Here is a 16,997-nt window from a genome sequence, read left to right on the forward strand (position 1 = left end):
TGCTTTGTTAAAGGCATCTTGTAGAAAAATAACTATTGTAAATTATTTCATTGTTTTGTCTTTGATGCAGATGATCCTTTCAGATTAATTCTTTAAAAAGTAAGCCTTTACATTCCAATTTGAATTCCATTTTATCTGATTAATTGCATTTCATACCAGAGTATGAAATGCAATTTCATACTCTGGCCTTGTGGGCCATAAACTGGTCAAGTTTTTAGGATATCCCTAATGAATATGCATGAAGTAGATTTGCATGCAACTATAAATCAATGCATAATCATTCGGGATATCCTGAAACCCCGAACAGGTTTGTGACCCTCATGTTTTGACACCCCTGCCTTGTATGAAAGCAAAGCCTTCCCCGAAAGTTGACTAGTTTACAAGTAAAAAGAGAGCCATAACAGATTTACTTGAAAGATATTTCTTGCAAGAACTGGACTCTTAAACGGAAGCCTGAAACCGATTTCCAACAAATATTTACCTTCACCACTACATCTTTTTATTGAATTTGAGTGAGATAACGAAAGGATTGTCTGGAAAGGTTTGTCTTCTAGTCGATGATACCAAAATCTGCAGCGGATGATGTAGAAAACATGAGGAAGATTCCAGAGAAGCTCGAGGAATGGCAGCTAAGATTTAATGCTAAAAAATGCAGCGTAATGCATTTAGGCTGCAAGGACCAAAGGAGAGGTACAATTTTGGAGGTGAAATTCTTCTAAGCACAACAGAAAGCTTAATCTGGGGCGATTGTATCGGATGATTCTAAGGTGGCCAAACAGGTGGCTAAGACAATGGCGAAAGCCAGAAAGATGCCTGGCTGCATAAGGAGACGAATGGTCAGCAGAAAAAGGGAGGTGATATTGCCCTTGTACAGGGACTTGGTGAGACCTCACTTGGAATACTGTGCACAATTCTGGAGACCGCACCTTTAAAAGGATAGAAATCGGTAGGAGTCGGCCCAGAAGGAGGCTACTAAAATGGTCAGTGGTCTTCGTTCTAAAGCATATGGGAATAGACTTAAAGATCTAAACATGTTCAATGTTAATTAATATGTTCAATGTTCAATGTAAACCGCTAAATGAAGCGATGGTTCTTGTTTCTTGTAAACCGGGGTGATATGTATTTTATACAGGAACCTCCGGTATATAAACCCTATAAATAAATAAATAAATAAATGTGTACCCTAAAGCAAAGGCGAAATAGGGGAGATATGATAGAGACATTGACATATCTCAAAGGTTTCCATGGAAAGAAGGCTGTAGAATGAGAGGTCATGAGATGAGGGTGAAAGGGGGTAGATTCAGGAGGAATCTTAGGAAATATTTCTTTACAGAGAGGGTAGTGGATGCGTGGAATGGCCTCCCAGAGGAGGTGGTGGAGACAAAATAGTATTTGAATTCAAGAAAGCACGGGATAAATACAGGTGATCTCTGAGGGAGTGATAGGAATTGTAAGGGCCTCAGCTTTACGAGTTATTCCCACTGCATGGCCACCATTCCAGGACTCAAAGGAAAGAAACCCAGTTCAAGAATTGAATCTGTATCTCCTATACACTTAATCATTGGACAACCCAACATTATACATTTCTGAATGCAAATAAATGCTAACAAGGAAGAAAAAAAAATACTAGCAAATAATACAAAAGCATGACAACAGTTCCCGGTATTCATCCAGCTGTGGCAGGATCCTGTAGCAGTCTACCTCTTCTGGAGTTGATTTTACCATTGAATGCTGCCACATGCAGATCATGAGAATTAACAAGTGGTTGTCTAAACTGTGAAACAGAAGGGGGATTCTTTAACAGTGATGCTGGTGCCTTGTTTTTGACTGAATTTTCAACAGACGTTTGCAATTATTTTAAGAAACTCCTGTTTGTGCTAGCACATATGGGTCTGAGACAGAGGGCAGCTGGAATAGGACCAGGAAGAAACTGGAAGATATCTCAGGAAGCATAGGTATTTTTTCATTAGCAGAAGTATGTTTTTCAATACTTGTCTGTCTGTAGGGATCCAAAATATTGCATTCAATATTCTAAAGTATTTGTGGTGGTCAAACAGACACTGAAACACTTTAAGCCAAAAAAACACTGCAGCCTCAGTTCTACATGCAAAGCTGTGCAGTATCAAGTCAATTTTCAAAGGGCTACGCATGTCAATTTTAGAGTTTACGTGCGAGGCTGGGCCTTGCGCGCGCCGCACACATTTTACAATGGGCCCGGCCACACACGTAAAGCCCGGTATGTGCAGAAGTGTCAGCCGAGGGAAAAGGGGTGGCCGGGGGCGTGTTCTGGGCAGGGAGCGGGCCGGGATAGCACCAATAGCCATCGTCCTGGGGGAGGCCCGATTACATCACCACGTGTTGCTTTGTAAAATTCCTTCCCCCTTGCGCCACCCCTGTGCGTGCGAGTCGCAGACCGCCCACACATGCGCACGCAGATTTTAAAATCTGGCGTGCATTTGCATGTGGCCATCGGATTATATAACATGCGTGCGCTGGTGCACGCATGTTATAAAATCGGCACATCCATGTGCGCACGCTGGGAACCGCGCGCGTTATACAATTGGCCAGAGCAAACCCTACAAGAATTCCTGTCCTCAGATATAGCTCTCTGGGGATGCTGGTACTGATGTAGCCCAATATGGCATTCATTTGCATGACACAGAAAAACTGAGCCTACAGCATTGCTGCAGGTGCCTTTCAGCAGGTGCTACTTTTGCTTTTGCAGAATAAATAAGGCTGCAAACTTTTGCTGCCCAAATTTTCGTGCCTCTTGGCAAATCTGGCCAAAAATATGTCCTACTATTTAGTACTGACAAAGTTTGACTAAGCCAAAGCATTGCAAGTTAGAATTTTCTATTTCTGTAAAATCAAAATTAAAAAAAAGTGAACAAATAACAGTTTCATCTCCCAATAATTTCTGTATTCCTCCTACTTTTATTTAGGGGTCTCTGTTTCCTTCTCAATCATTCATTGAGTCTGGTTCTGATATCACAGACTTCTGACGAGGATACAACCACGGTGAAAGAAATACAAGAAAATGGAGAAGGATAGAACGTGACTAGGTAATCCTTTCCTTTTAAGCACAGCTATTTTTGATAGAGAGCTAAAGAAGGAAAAATAATAATAATAGTAAAGAAATTCAGGAAAAGTAAATGGATTAGTGTTTATTTAGAACAGATTTTAAAAAGATATTACAACCTTTCAAGATGCAGCCCTAGCATCCAGCAAAGTAAGAGTCTCTCTCTGGTTGGGCACTAGTTATAAAATAAAAAAATAAAGCTGCTTGCCAGTCATACTGGCACGAAAGTCCCATCTCTCATCTGCTGGGCGCATCCATTTTTTTCCCCTGGCAGAGGGAGTGGTGATGTCATCTTGTCCAGCCCCTCCCCCAGCCGTCAGCAGAATGGGGGATGAATTGATCTGGTCTGCTTTTTGCTGGGCACAGGATGGATGCACTCCTTTCCATTCACTTTATTGGCAAACTACTTTATGTTTATAACTTGTATCCTCCTAACAGGTAGACTCCCTCACCTGGATAATCAGCAGGTCAGCATCTTGAAACCATAGAATAAATAAATATGGAATATTCCTGCTAATCAGTAAGTGGCAAAATCCAGCAGGCAATGATTTGCCAGGATTCACTGCTAAAGCCACAATTAAAAAAAAAAAAAAAGTATTGTGGTTGCCACATTAGTCCATTTAAATATGTAGAAATAATGATGAACAGGTAAGTTGTAGGTGAGACCTTTTTTATTGGACTAACTCCATTCATCTGCACCTACTTTTGATGGCTATGTCCTCTTCATTAGATCAGTGAAGAAGCAGCAGTTACACTGGGTTTAACAGTACAGCTGTTGTCTTTGTTTGCTCTTATAAGAATGCAAAAAACACTAGAATTTAAGATAATCAAACACATTGAAACAAACACAAAATTACTAATAAAAACTTTGGTTTGCTCATCTGTTATCAGATATCAGCCCTTTAAACTGTAAAATTATACTCTCACTTCTTTCAAACTCTCCCCCCATTTTACTGAGCTGGAAGAGAATATATAGGACCACCACAGAACCTGTCATCATACACTGTCTCATAGGCCCCCCCCCCCCCCCTCCCAAAGCTGATCTTCTTCATTCTGCTGCCACCAGGCCTGGCACCACTCAAATGAGGTGATCCAAAGTGAGAAAGTGAGGGGAGGGCTGGAGATGCTGGTTGGGAGGGGAGGAGAAGGCCCTGCAAGGGGTCATGTACGTGTATGGAAAGAGTAGGAGGGAGAGGACCTGAGAAGGGTGGGGAGGATAGGAGGGAGAGGACCCAGGAAGATGCAGAGCTGGGAAGGGTATGAAATAGAGGACCCAGAAAGGGGTCAATAGGGAGGATCTGGCAAAGTGCTATTGGGGGAGGGTAGGAAGGAGAAGAGCTGGGAAGGGGCCATGGGTGGAGGGAGAAGGGGGGGGGGGGGAGGAGCAGGAGCACCACAGAGCACTGGCACACAAATGACTCTGTCCTTGTGTCAGCTCTGCTAGCCCAAGAGCTTTTAAAGGGATCAAATGGATGTTCTTATCTTCAGAGATGATGGGGCTGGTTCCAGATGTTGAGGAGAAGAGCGAGACTCTTGGAGGGGGCAGCCATCCCCATGTATCACAACTTCAGAAGGCACTATTCTCCGCTCCACAGGAATGAGCTATTGTGAAGGGGGCCTCTCAGAAATTTTAGCTTGAGGGCCCAGAATTTGAACTTATGTTACTACATACAGTTTAATGATATGGACCCATCAACCTCATTAATATTAGTTATTAATTGACCAGTACATTATCTGCCTTATCTTCCTCCACCATCCAAATTAATATAAGGACATTTCTGAAAGAAACAAATAGCTGCCAGTCTCCTTCCTATCTTCACCCATCTACTTTCTTGAGGTGTTAACAACATTTTTCATCTGAGACATGAATCACCCTGGAAGAACGTCTTTGAAAGGTTTGAAAGAGAATTCCTAGAAATGATACTGTATTTGGGAGGAATAAAAAAGAAAATCCCAATAAGCTGTTTCCTCCATAACCCCTGCATTTCCAATGACTTAGCTCAACGTTGAACTAAGGCCAACAATTGGATACACAGCTGGTTGTTGATGCTGACGGCATTGAAGGCACATTCTCGCTTCTACCCATCATTCCCAAAAGCTAGTGTAACTGACAGCCTATCAGATCCAGCACAGCAACTTGTCATAGTACAATGAGCTAATGTACTGAGTTCTGCCACTGTCACTCTTAAACTGATGGTTTGTGCTCCTTGCATGTTTTAATTTGAACCTAATAAGTGCCCGCTGACCTATGTGAATCTCTTAACAATACAGGCGCAACCCTACCACCTTTATCTGTAGCTAACCAGCAAAATACACCAAACATACTACGTATGCCTTGACCTCTATGAAATTATCTTTCTTGAAAATTATCCTTTACAGAAACTAGTGATTAAAGATAAGAAAACTAAATTGGATAATTTCAATAGATTTTGTTTTCTGAGACAGAATGTCAGTCACAGATTTCATTCAAGAAGCTCTTAGTTCCAATAGGATTGCATGATCCAATTTAGGACTTACAGTCCCCAAAATAGAATCAAAAGGACCAAGAATAACAGAATGCATTAACTCGTAGACAAGCAAACCTGTATAGGCCTGTTTATATTTCATTCATATTTTATTGGTGTACATGAATGGTAGTCTGAAGCTGAGCATGGGAGACTAAGTTCTAAGGAAACTGTCAGGGATTTTGATAAACGATAGCACACTGGTCAGGTCTCAAATGAGAACTATGTGCATGACGTTGTCTGTGTCTATTATATTTGAAAAGATACTGTCTGTCCTGTTCATGCGGGGGTTAATATTTTTTCTCCCTTAGGACTACAAGGATTGTGACCTATTAGCTAAATACAGGGCAACTAGTTCCTTCACCTACCAGATGAGCCATACAATGCAGAGAACATTCTTCAGATATAGGACAAAAACAATTGAGGGAGAATGTATGCTTAGAACAATGGCTTTGTTATTATTCTCATGTGCAACCAAGTACTGCTCTAAAGCTTTGGTAGCTCCCATGCAATTTATCATCCTGACAGATATTAAACTGTGGATATACATTTACTCCACAACAAATGGCCTCATAGGTATAATCATGATGCAGTCTTTAATCCAATGTAGGAATTCCTCTGATGGAGGCTTTCTTAAGACAAAAAAATCTCCACCTTAGGAAACCATTTGTTGAGGGTGTAGAGCCTTGGACTGAGATGGAGTTGGTGCAACCTGCAGGGAGGAGCCCTACAGGTGTCCACTGTCAGCTGGCGAAGCTGACTGAAGCAAAGGCCCAACTGGAGTTTTACCAATACCAGCCTTCATTCTCCTTAGGTTGAGCCCTCGGGTGCCGGGGCCAGCTGGACAGGCATGAGCTTCTGCAGAGGTGAAGATCAGAGGAATCGATGATGTATCAAGTCAGCACAAGCAGAAGAGAGGCAATGCAGAGTCCAGCAGTGGTCAGGCAGGCAGCAGGTGATCAAAGTCAGGTTCAGGCAGTGGTCGGAGGCTGGCAGGATACAATCAGTATTGGTGTCCGGGCAGAAGTCAGTGGCAGGCAGAGTTCAGTCAAAATCGGTGTCCAGGCAGTGGTCAGTGACAGGCAGAGGTCAAGTAGAGTCAGGGTCTGGTCCAAAGTCAAAGCCAGAAGTTCATCCAAAGGAGACGGGGAACAGAGAGGATGGAGAACATGGAAGCAGGACAAAGACACTGAAGACAGACGAGGAGAAGACTGAGCACAAAGAAGGAGACAAGAACTCAAAGCACAGACCAGCTTCCGACATGGGAACCAAGAATAAAGCCCAGGAACTCTGGAGCATGAATCAGCAACATGACACAATGGGAACCAGGAGTAGAAACAGGAACAATGCAAAGGCAATGCCCTTCTCAGAAGGAGTTGACCTATTGCCGAGGCAAGGAGGTATTGCAGTGAGAAGCCCTTTATGTGCTGGTGGTCCTGACATCATCGGGAGGCACCATGGATGATTACCTGCTGCGGCCCCTTTAAATTAGTGCAGGTTGGGCACACACACACCTAGGGGCAGCCGGCAGTAACTCTCTCCAGCGTGGCGTCAGGCCTGATCAGACATGGCAGTTGGCCGTGTCTTCGTCCAGCGGGGTCTGCCACGGAGCTGAGGGTTCCTGGCATCGGGTCGAGACTGGAAGTAAGAATGGCTGTCTGCAGGATGGTCTCGAGGGCCGCCGAGCACAACACCATTCTGCACAAGACCACGTTTTCTAGGCTATTACTCTTTAGTGGCCGCAACTTGCCCCAAATAACACAAAATTTGAATTTTCCTATCTCTGGTTTGGAAGCTTTCATGGAGTCCAGGTGACGGAAATGTGCTGCCAGGTCAATGAGGACATCCAAACTAGAGGTAACAAGAGTTGAATAGCCAACACGGAAACATTTAATTGTAAAGGATGAAAGGTGCTGTTTATATTATTTCTTGTGAAAGTTGCCAGATGGCAGCACCGAATAGCAAAATCCTCCAGGTGACCACAAAAGAGGTACAGCATGGACACTGGAAATGGAAGCTTGCCCAACTGCCCTGCCAATGTTCCTCAACCGTGGCTTTTAACAATAGTGACAATTAGATGTCAGTTTTCAAAGGGATTTAACTAGATAACTACACCAAGTTCGCTAGATCTCCCAGGCGAAAATTTGCAACCCCTGCCACCCTTAGCAGCTAAAAATATTTGGTGCTTTCACACCACTCATACAGTTAGCCAGATCGCAAAGAGGTATTCCTAGTGGCATGCGTAGCTTGGGACGTAAACACACTTACAATTCATTTCCTAAATGTACACATGCATAAATAGCAGGTGCAAAGCCTGAGAAATCTTTTGTACCCATATAATTGTTAAGTGAATTTTTAAAGAAAAATTAGATGGATAATTTCTCTTTGAAAATCCATTTTGCCAGTACAAAAGTATCCACATACCTTGCGCCTAGCAATTATGATGCTTTTTTTTTTCTTTTTTTGCATAGCCCCCAGATGAAATCCTTTTCTTCTCCAACTTTCTTCTTAATTATTAGATGGTTCTTTCTAGCCAAAAGTCCCAAAAACAAAACATCAAGGAAAATGTATGTTATCATCTCCTCTCTTTCCCCACTCCTAGGTGGGAAGGCAAAACTTCTTCCCAAAACCAAAAGGACAAAACCGCCCAAAATATCCTCCAAAATTTCACAAAAGGCAGAGTCACCACTTTCCACCCACTGGATGTAAGATGGAAAAATCAGGTTTCTCTCTTCCTAACCTTTCCCAGAGCAGGGGCCTTCCCTCATGGGTAGGACTAGAGGAACCAAGAAAAAAAAATCTCCAAAGTAAAGTCCAAAAATTCTTAATCACAATTACTATCTAGGTTCGGGACTACAAAGTTCTCTCTCACTTCCTATTCCATGGTATCCACTCCAGAGATATAAGACCCAGGCAACTAGAACAGGGTAGCAAAGAAAAATATCCTCTCTTCTCAAACAAAAATGCTACCCCAATCTTATGCCCTACCTTCTCTTAAGCAGCAGGAGTCTATCACTGCCGTAGCCTCGCACCCCACTCCTACACCCCACTCCTACACCCCTCCAGCTCCTATACTAGGGCCCAAATCTAGTGGAGATTCTCATGGCAATTCTATATTTGTGACGTGAACACACGTCCACTGGGAACTGGAGTGACACTACCAACTCGTGTCACAGGCCACAAAACAATTTTCAGATGGCAATGACTTGTTAATATACAGCCCTGGGTAATGTGCAGAAAAACTACCCAGTGACTCTGTCCATTCACTTTACAATAAACTTAACTCATACCCTCCCCTTGCAACTAGCCTCTCTTTTTACAGACCTCCCCCCCATCTCTCTGTCTCTACTCCAGCTCCCCATATTGCCTCATCCTCTCGCTCTCTCATAGTTCTTTTTTCATCCCCTTTCTCCTTTGTGCCCCAATCCTCTGTGAAACTCACACACAGACAGAAGAGCCTTCCTCTTGCTGTAATCAGTAGGGATGTGAATCGTTTTTTGACGATTTAAAATATCGTCCGATATATTTTAAATCGTTAAAAATCGTTAGAGGCGATATATAATAGGAATTCCCCCGATTTATCGTGAAAAATCATAAATCGGGGGAAGGGGGAGGGGAAGGGGGAGGGGAAGGGGAGGGCGGGAAAACCGGCACACTAAAACAACCCTAAAACCCACCCCGACCCTTTAAAATAAATCCCCCACCCTCCCGAACCCCCCCAAAATGTCTCAAATTACCTGGGGTCCAGTGGGGGGGTCCCGGTGTGATGTTCCACTCTCGGGCCACGGGTGCATTTGATAGAAATGGCGCCGGCGCCATTTTGGTTCCTGTCCCCCGACGTCGTGAGCATAGGAGATCGCTCCCAGACCCCCGCTGGACCCCCAGGGACTTTTGGCCAGCTTGGGGGGGCCTCCTGACCCCCACAAGACTTGCCAAAAGTCCAGCGGGGGTCCGGGAACGACCTCCTGCACTCAAATCGTGTTGCCGTAATGCAAAATGGCCATACGGGCGGTGCCAAGCTGGCCAAAAGTCCCTGGGGGTCCAGCGGGGGTCCGGGAGCGATCTCCTACGCTCGCGACGTCGGGGGACAGGAACCAAAATAGCACCGGCGCCATTTCTATCAAATGCACCCGTGGCCCGAGAGTGGAACATCACACCGGGACCCCCCCACTGGACCCCAGGTAATTTAAGACATTTTGGGGGGGTTCGGGAGGGTGGGGGATGTATTTTAAAGGGTCGGGGTGGGTTTTAGGGTTGTTTTAGTGTGCCGGTTTTCCCGCCCTCCCCCGATTTACGATTTACACGATATTTAAAAAAACAAAACTGCGACGATCCGATTCCCTCCCCCCTCCCCAGCCGAAATCGATCGTTAAGACGATCGATCACACGATTCACATCTCTAATAATCAGTATAGCTGACTTGTTAGGCAGCAAACGAAAAAGCTGTTGTGAAGTAGCATAAATTGTCAATTTCACGAGCACAGACTTAAGACTACAGACATCGGAGCTGATGCAATAAACTGTGTGTAAAAACGTGCCCAGGGAGGTAATATTAAATATAAATGCCTGGACCACCGTTCAAAAGTCAGCTCTATCCAACATATGTTTCAGGCCATTTAAAACTCACAAACTGAAAAAGCCTGATTTAACCATGGTCTTAACATCATGATGAAAATGTTTTTAAATGGGAGTTAATTCAAACACCCAGGACTTTTATGCTTGAGCATAAAATATTTATTGAATATGTTTAATGTGATTATTTATGGAATTACAGGTATAGTATTTTTGAATGTTATTTGAATATATGTATCCATGCTTTAACCTTAGTTTAATTCTACAGTCCTGCCATTCTTTGCTCTTCTCCACCACTTTATTCGATTTGCTTTCAGGAACATCAATCAAGCTTTAACTTAACAGAAGGATGTTTTTAGGATTCTGGATCAGGTAAAGCTGTTTATATATCTTTCAATAAGAAGGGATAGTGTGACAACTGTATAGCGGCGAAACTTAGAAAGTTTAACACTGCAAGTATGCAGTACTAATACAGGTGTCAGCAAGCCAGGAAAGTGCAAGACATCTCTGGACGGAGGTAACCAGGTCTTCTCAATCATTCACTCATAATAGATTTTTTAACATTTTTTTTTTTTTTTTTTACAATAAATGTCAAAAGCTTAAATCTAGTCTTAAACCTTAACAAACAGAGAGACCTTACTTGGAACAGACAAAAATAGACAAAATGACCCCGATGTCAGTTGATGTTTCGAAATGTATGCATCAGGGGGAACTTATCTTAGTAGTTCACGTAGCCTCTTGTTCTGGCCAGGATCTTCCGATCTCAAAAGTTTGTAACGGAGCTTCCGAAGCACCCAGACGCTCAGCATTTTGTGTCCAAATTTAGAGTAAACATACCCTGTCACATGACGTGCATCTGTCAACCAAACAAAAATAACTTTAACCAGCAAACTTGCGTACAATTTCACACTGTAGAACTAAGCTGAACAACAGTGACATTCAAAGGAAAACAGCACTCGCAGTACTTAAAATCTCTATGTTTCGCCTCTATACTGTTGCCACACTATCCCTTCTTTTTGTAAGGTAGGGGTGTGCATTCATTTGCAACGTATTGGCAATCCGCAACGTATATGCCATATTTGTTGTATTTGTGGGGGTCACGAAACGTATGGCGAACCCCCACGAATACAACGTATCACTAACAAATAAACCCCCATCCTCCTGACCCCCCCCCCAAGTCTTGCCAAAAGTCCCTAGTGGTCCAGCGGAGGTCCTTGAGCGATCTCCTGCACTTGGGCTGTCGGCTACCGGTATTCAAAATGGCGCCGGTAGCCCCTGTGACATAGTAAGGGCAAAGGCTATCGGCACCATTTTGAATACTGGCAGCCGATGACCCGATTGCAGGAGATTGCTCCAGGACCCCTGCTGGACCACCAGGGACTTTTGGCAAGTCTTGGGGAGGTCCTGGAGCGATCTCCTGCAATCGGGCCGTGGGTTGCTAGTATTCAAAATGGCGCCGATAGCCTTTGCCCTTACTATGTCACAGGGGCTACCGGTGCCATTGGAGCACAAGATGGTGCTGGCTGTCCATTGCTCCTACCATGTGACAGGGGCTGACCAATGGCACCGGTAGCCCCTGTGACATAGTAAGGGCAAAGGCTATCGGCGCCATTTTGAATACTGGCAGCCGACGGCCTGAGTGCATGAGATCGCTCCAGGACTCCCGCTGGACCACCAGGGACTTTTGGCAAGTCTTGGGGGGGTCATGAGGGTGGGGGGGGGGTTGCAGTAAATTAAATTTAAAGGGTTGGGATGGGGGTTTTTTTTGGGAAACGAATACATATGTAACTAATGAACGGATCGGGGTCCCCCGAGAACGGATGCAACGGATTTGGGTCCCGACGAATACGAATACCAAATGGGAAGAATCCATCCCTGCTGCACATCCCTATTGTAAGGTATATACATGAGTGGGCTAGCACACAGGTAATTACTTTTAAGATTGCTCTAAAGCCCTTTGTATGTCATCTCATACATTCATGCCAGTATATGGACACAGCTGAGAAGCATTGTTGTACACTAGACAATTTATATTGTGCCTACAACAATAAAATAAAATGGTGAACATCAGCACAAATAAGAGCAGAAACATTTACATGAAAGTGAGTTTAAAAAAGTGAATTTTTGAGATACATCGGCTTCAGTCCTTAGGAATATCAGAAGTGGTAGTGAAATGGTTCATTTATGTATTTCAAATATATATAATCCACTTATAATAATAGATTATGCTATGCTAAATTCTTCTATTTGTCTTGTTGTTCCTATCAAATCAGGATTGGAAGCTTGGCCTCTGATTGGTTTGCTGTGTCTACTGGGTACCTCAAGACTCAGTGCTATCTGTGACATTATTCAATATTTATTTTACTCTACTGTTTAAAAGTACTTGCATGTCTCAGTGTTAACTATAGAGATTATGCCGATGATATTCAGTTTTTCACCCCTCATTGTTTAACATGGTCAGCCACACTTAACCTTGTTTCATTGTGTATGAGCTCTGTATTTAACTTCAGTGATCACAGCATCCCAATCAGACAACATGTATGGAATTTAGGAATGAGTTTAGAAACCAACTTATCCATGAGAAATCATATTAACCTTGTCGTAAAGAATTCTTTCTACAAGTTGTATCTACTGAGAAAACTGAAGCCATTACTCGATCCTTGATTATTTTAATGCTGAGTATCTTGAACTTCCTGCTAATTCTATTCATGTGATTCAGATTATTCAGAACGCCACTGTGTGTTTGTTAACCAATGCAAGGATGCGTGATCATATCACTTACCATTTTAGCATCCTTGCACTGGTTACCAATTCAGTGGAGAAATCAATATAAATTTCTTTCCATAATACTTAAAAGTATTGTATAATGAGTCTATACCATGGTTTAATACTGTCCTATATATTTACAAACCAGCATCTGCTAGTAAATACATGTTGGAAGTTGCATCTCCAAAGCTGGCACAAGTCGAAAAACCACTTTCCTGCCTGACGCCTGTCTGCAGGCGTCAGGCAGGTGGGTTCTAGTTGTTTTTGTTTGAATACAAATACTGAGGCAACATGATACAGAAAAGGTTCCTAGTTAGACATTCTTTTCCAAACCATCTATTAAAGCTTCTCCCATACCATAGATGTTCAGAGTGGGTTTGTTTGGACAGTTTTGACTAAGGATGTGGAAAAGTTTAAGTGCTTACAAGTACATTATGGCTAATACAATAATACTCAGCTTTTCACCCTGTCTAGAAACCCTAGGAGGTCAGGAGGCCTAGGATGCTCGTTGGCCCTATCTGTATGCACAAGTGCACAAGACCTTCATAGGACAAGGACTAGATATATCAAAAAATGGTACAATACAGGTTGGGAGGTGTCCAATCAGTCAACTTCTCCAACAACTGCTTCCATAATAACATAGTAATAATGGCAGCAAAAGACCAAATGGTCCACCCATTCTACCCAGCAAGTTTCTTATGGTATTAACTGCCACTCCATGCAGGTTACCCCCAAGCCTTATGTTAAGGATAGTACTGCCACTCGGTGCTGGTTATCCCCAAGTCTTATATTAAGGGTAGTAATATTTACAGTCAAAATCAAGCAATTGTCAAACCATATCAAAATTACTGCTAGCAACATTTTTACAGAATGAGCAGCTTTCTTGATAATTCAGTCCTATGCTTTTCCTATTGTCTCTGTATCAATATTCCAGACTATGAAAATTGGGGCCAACATTGGCAGTCATCTGAATCCAATTCCCCTTTAATCCCTCTCCCTGCCATTGAAGCAGAGAGTTATGTTGCAGTTGTGTAAAAAAAACAAAAAACCAAGGCTAATTGGTTAAGGATAGAAATCCCCATGCCCTCTGCTAAGGGTGGCAACTGATGCTTTATGTGGATTACTCCCCCATGCACCCTTTTCTTCATTTCCAAAATAGTGTTCAGTACCAACCATTCTGCTGTAGTGAAACTGACCTGGCAGTCAGGCTCCTCTGTTTCTCATCCTGCTCTGCTTCCTCTTGACAAGATGTCAGTGGTCTCATTATTTGTGGCTTAGTTCATGCACACTATAGTTATGATGAAAAACCACATTTTCGCTGTGACAGATCTTCTCCCACATCATCTCCTTCCTGTAGGGCTCCACTCTCCTGGATGGGGCCATACAGGAGATGCTGGACCTTCATTACCTGTTGGACCAGAAGGTCCACTTCTTGGTAGGAAGTTGGGCTTTTATATAAGTGCTCTACTTCTTTAGGGCATGGTGCAAGTAGGAAGGCATGCACTGGTATTCAGTCTTTTATACCAGCATACATGCATAAACTGCACTGGTTTGCATATGAAAAAGTGTGGGCTATATGCAAGTAAAAAATATAACACTTGTAAATAATTAAAATAGCGATTATACATGTGTTTGTTATTACTAGTGTAAATATGGCTACCTTACACGTGTATATTCTATTGAAACCTGTGGGATAACAGAAATTTGGGATAACAGTTAGATCCATCAGCTCTGGGACTTTAGGATCCAGTCTATTGTTTCTTCCTTGAGTTTGCTAAGTGGGAAAAACATGGACTGGACCTGCCTGTCCTAGATGCCATTGAGCCTGCTGCTATTCCACCTACATAAGATATATATTGGATGTTAGGAAAGCATGGCATGTGTGGATGCATACCTAATATGGAAATAGCAGAAGATAGTTTAATGAATTAAGCAAATAAATAAATAAATAAATAAATATCAGGATCATGGCTTCATTATTATTTAGGATAGTCCTTTGATCATGTAAATGTTTTTCTCACTGAAAGGGCAAAAAAACCCAACTATTGTCTACAACAATTCACTCACAATAGAAAATAGATCTATAGATGTAACTTGAGATGAAAGTGATAAAACAGTTGAAAAATATATATATCAGAAGGGAATTTATCTGATTACTAGTTTACCAACTCAAAAGATGGTGAACTGGCCTGCATGATGGTTTGTTTAAACTCAAGGCAGAGACAGGGTTGTGCTGAGTGAAGGCCAATAGTGTGAGTGGTAATGGAAACATAGACTGACCAGTTGAAAAATCTCTCAGATAGCCATTTCATAAACTTACATGCAGCCTGTCCAGCAATCTCCATTGTTTCACCACCACTTCCAGGCCTTCTTCTTCAGGTCCTCAGTCTATACAGAGAAATAGGAATACAAACTTAAGTGTGCACTGTAGCTGTTACTGTGACTTCCATACTGGTATGTGTCTAATGTTTTCTGCTGATATCTGGAGTATCATTGCTCTTTGCATTCCCTGAATTCACCTAAAAATGGTGTGCTGCCACCAGACCCAAAAGTACCCCAGAATATGGATACTCCATTAACCGCTTTGATACTCCTTTTCACGAAGGAGCAAGCTGAGTATTCCTGCCAGTGGGAATATCTCTTTCTGGTAATAGCTAATAAAAAATGGATTAATCTGGTACAACAGAGAGCACAGAGAGAAAGTTCTAGGTCATCTCTGAACTGTAGTATACTTGTGATTTTTAGTTTAAGTTATCCCTTGTTATTCTTGCCTGTGATTTCAGTGTTGCATTATATTACATTGGCAACACATGTTCAATGATAGAATGTACATCTGTTATTGTTTCCAGACATACCTATTGACTCTTGCCCTACCTGTAGGCCACTTTGGGGTCTCCCTAATGACCCCCATGCATACCCTAACCTGCCCCCACCTCTACTACCTGCTATCTAATTACTCCACATGGGTATGATACCTGATGGTTAAAATCTCTCTGCAAACCTTTCTAGACCTGCTTGCTTTCTCTAACGTTTCTTCTGACATCCTGGGTGGGGAACAGCACCCTCTTACTTTGCACCACCAGGGACGCCAGGCAGGTGATGTCCTGGATGTTGAAGTTGGATTGTTGAGCTGGTGGTAGCATAGCTGAATATACCTGCCCTGGAAGAAATGGAAGCTGCACATCACAGAAGTATACACATGTATGGAACATGTGGAAAATTGTGCGCAAACAAGAAACCACATGCAACATTAATGTGAAAGTTGTGCATATTTTATATCATATGTGTATTTGTGTATGCACAATATAAAGTTTATGCACAGAAGCACGTTAGCCCCTATGCATGTGAATATCAACTCCCACACAAGTCTTTTAAAGTGATTTTTGTTCAGCAACTTTATTGATAATGTTCTGGAGGTTCAATTTTCTGGCATGTTCGTTTTCAATGGATAACAGTCCTAGTTCATAGAGCTGTCTTTGCCCATGGAATTTGTTGCCAGAGGATGTAGATAGTGTAGTTAGTGTAGCTGGGTTTAAAAAGGGTTTGGATAAGTTTTTGGAGGAGAAGTCCATTAACTGCTATTAATCAAGTTGACTTAGAGAATGGCCTCTGCTATTACTGACATCAGTAGCATGGTATCTTCTTAGTGTTTGGGTACTTGCCAGGTTCTTATGGCCTGGATTGGCCACTGTTGGAAATAGGATGCTGGGCTTGATGGACCCTTGGTCTGACCCAGCATGGCAATTTCTTATGTTCTTCAGATATTTCTTTATGAGTTTTAGAGCAGCAGTTGCCATCATCATAGGTATGGTAATTATTATTATTATTTAACATTTTTATATACCGACCTTCATGAAAGAAATTCATATCAGATCGGTTTACAAATAACATGAGGGGAATAACAAAGTCAACCATATAACAAGAAATGAAAGTTACATATAACAAGGGGTATTAACCTGGAGGGCTAGGATAGCCGGAGCGATAGAAGGCATAACTGAACAAGTTAGATAATACAATAATATGATGAGAAGAGGCATAAGTGTATAGGCTACATTTGTCAGAGAGTTTAGGTAGGA

This window comes from Rhinatrema bivittatum, chromosome 14, assembly GCF_901001135.1.
Source record: "Rhinatrema bivittatum chromosome 14, aRhiBiv1.1, whole genome shotgun sequence".
In the NCBI taxonomy this organism is placed as follows: domain Eukaryota; kingdom Metazoa; phylum Chordata; class Amphibia; order Gymnophiona; family Rhinatrematidae; genus Rhinatrema; species Rhinatrema bivittatum.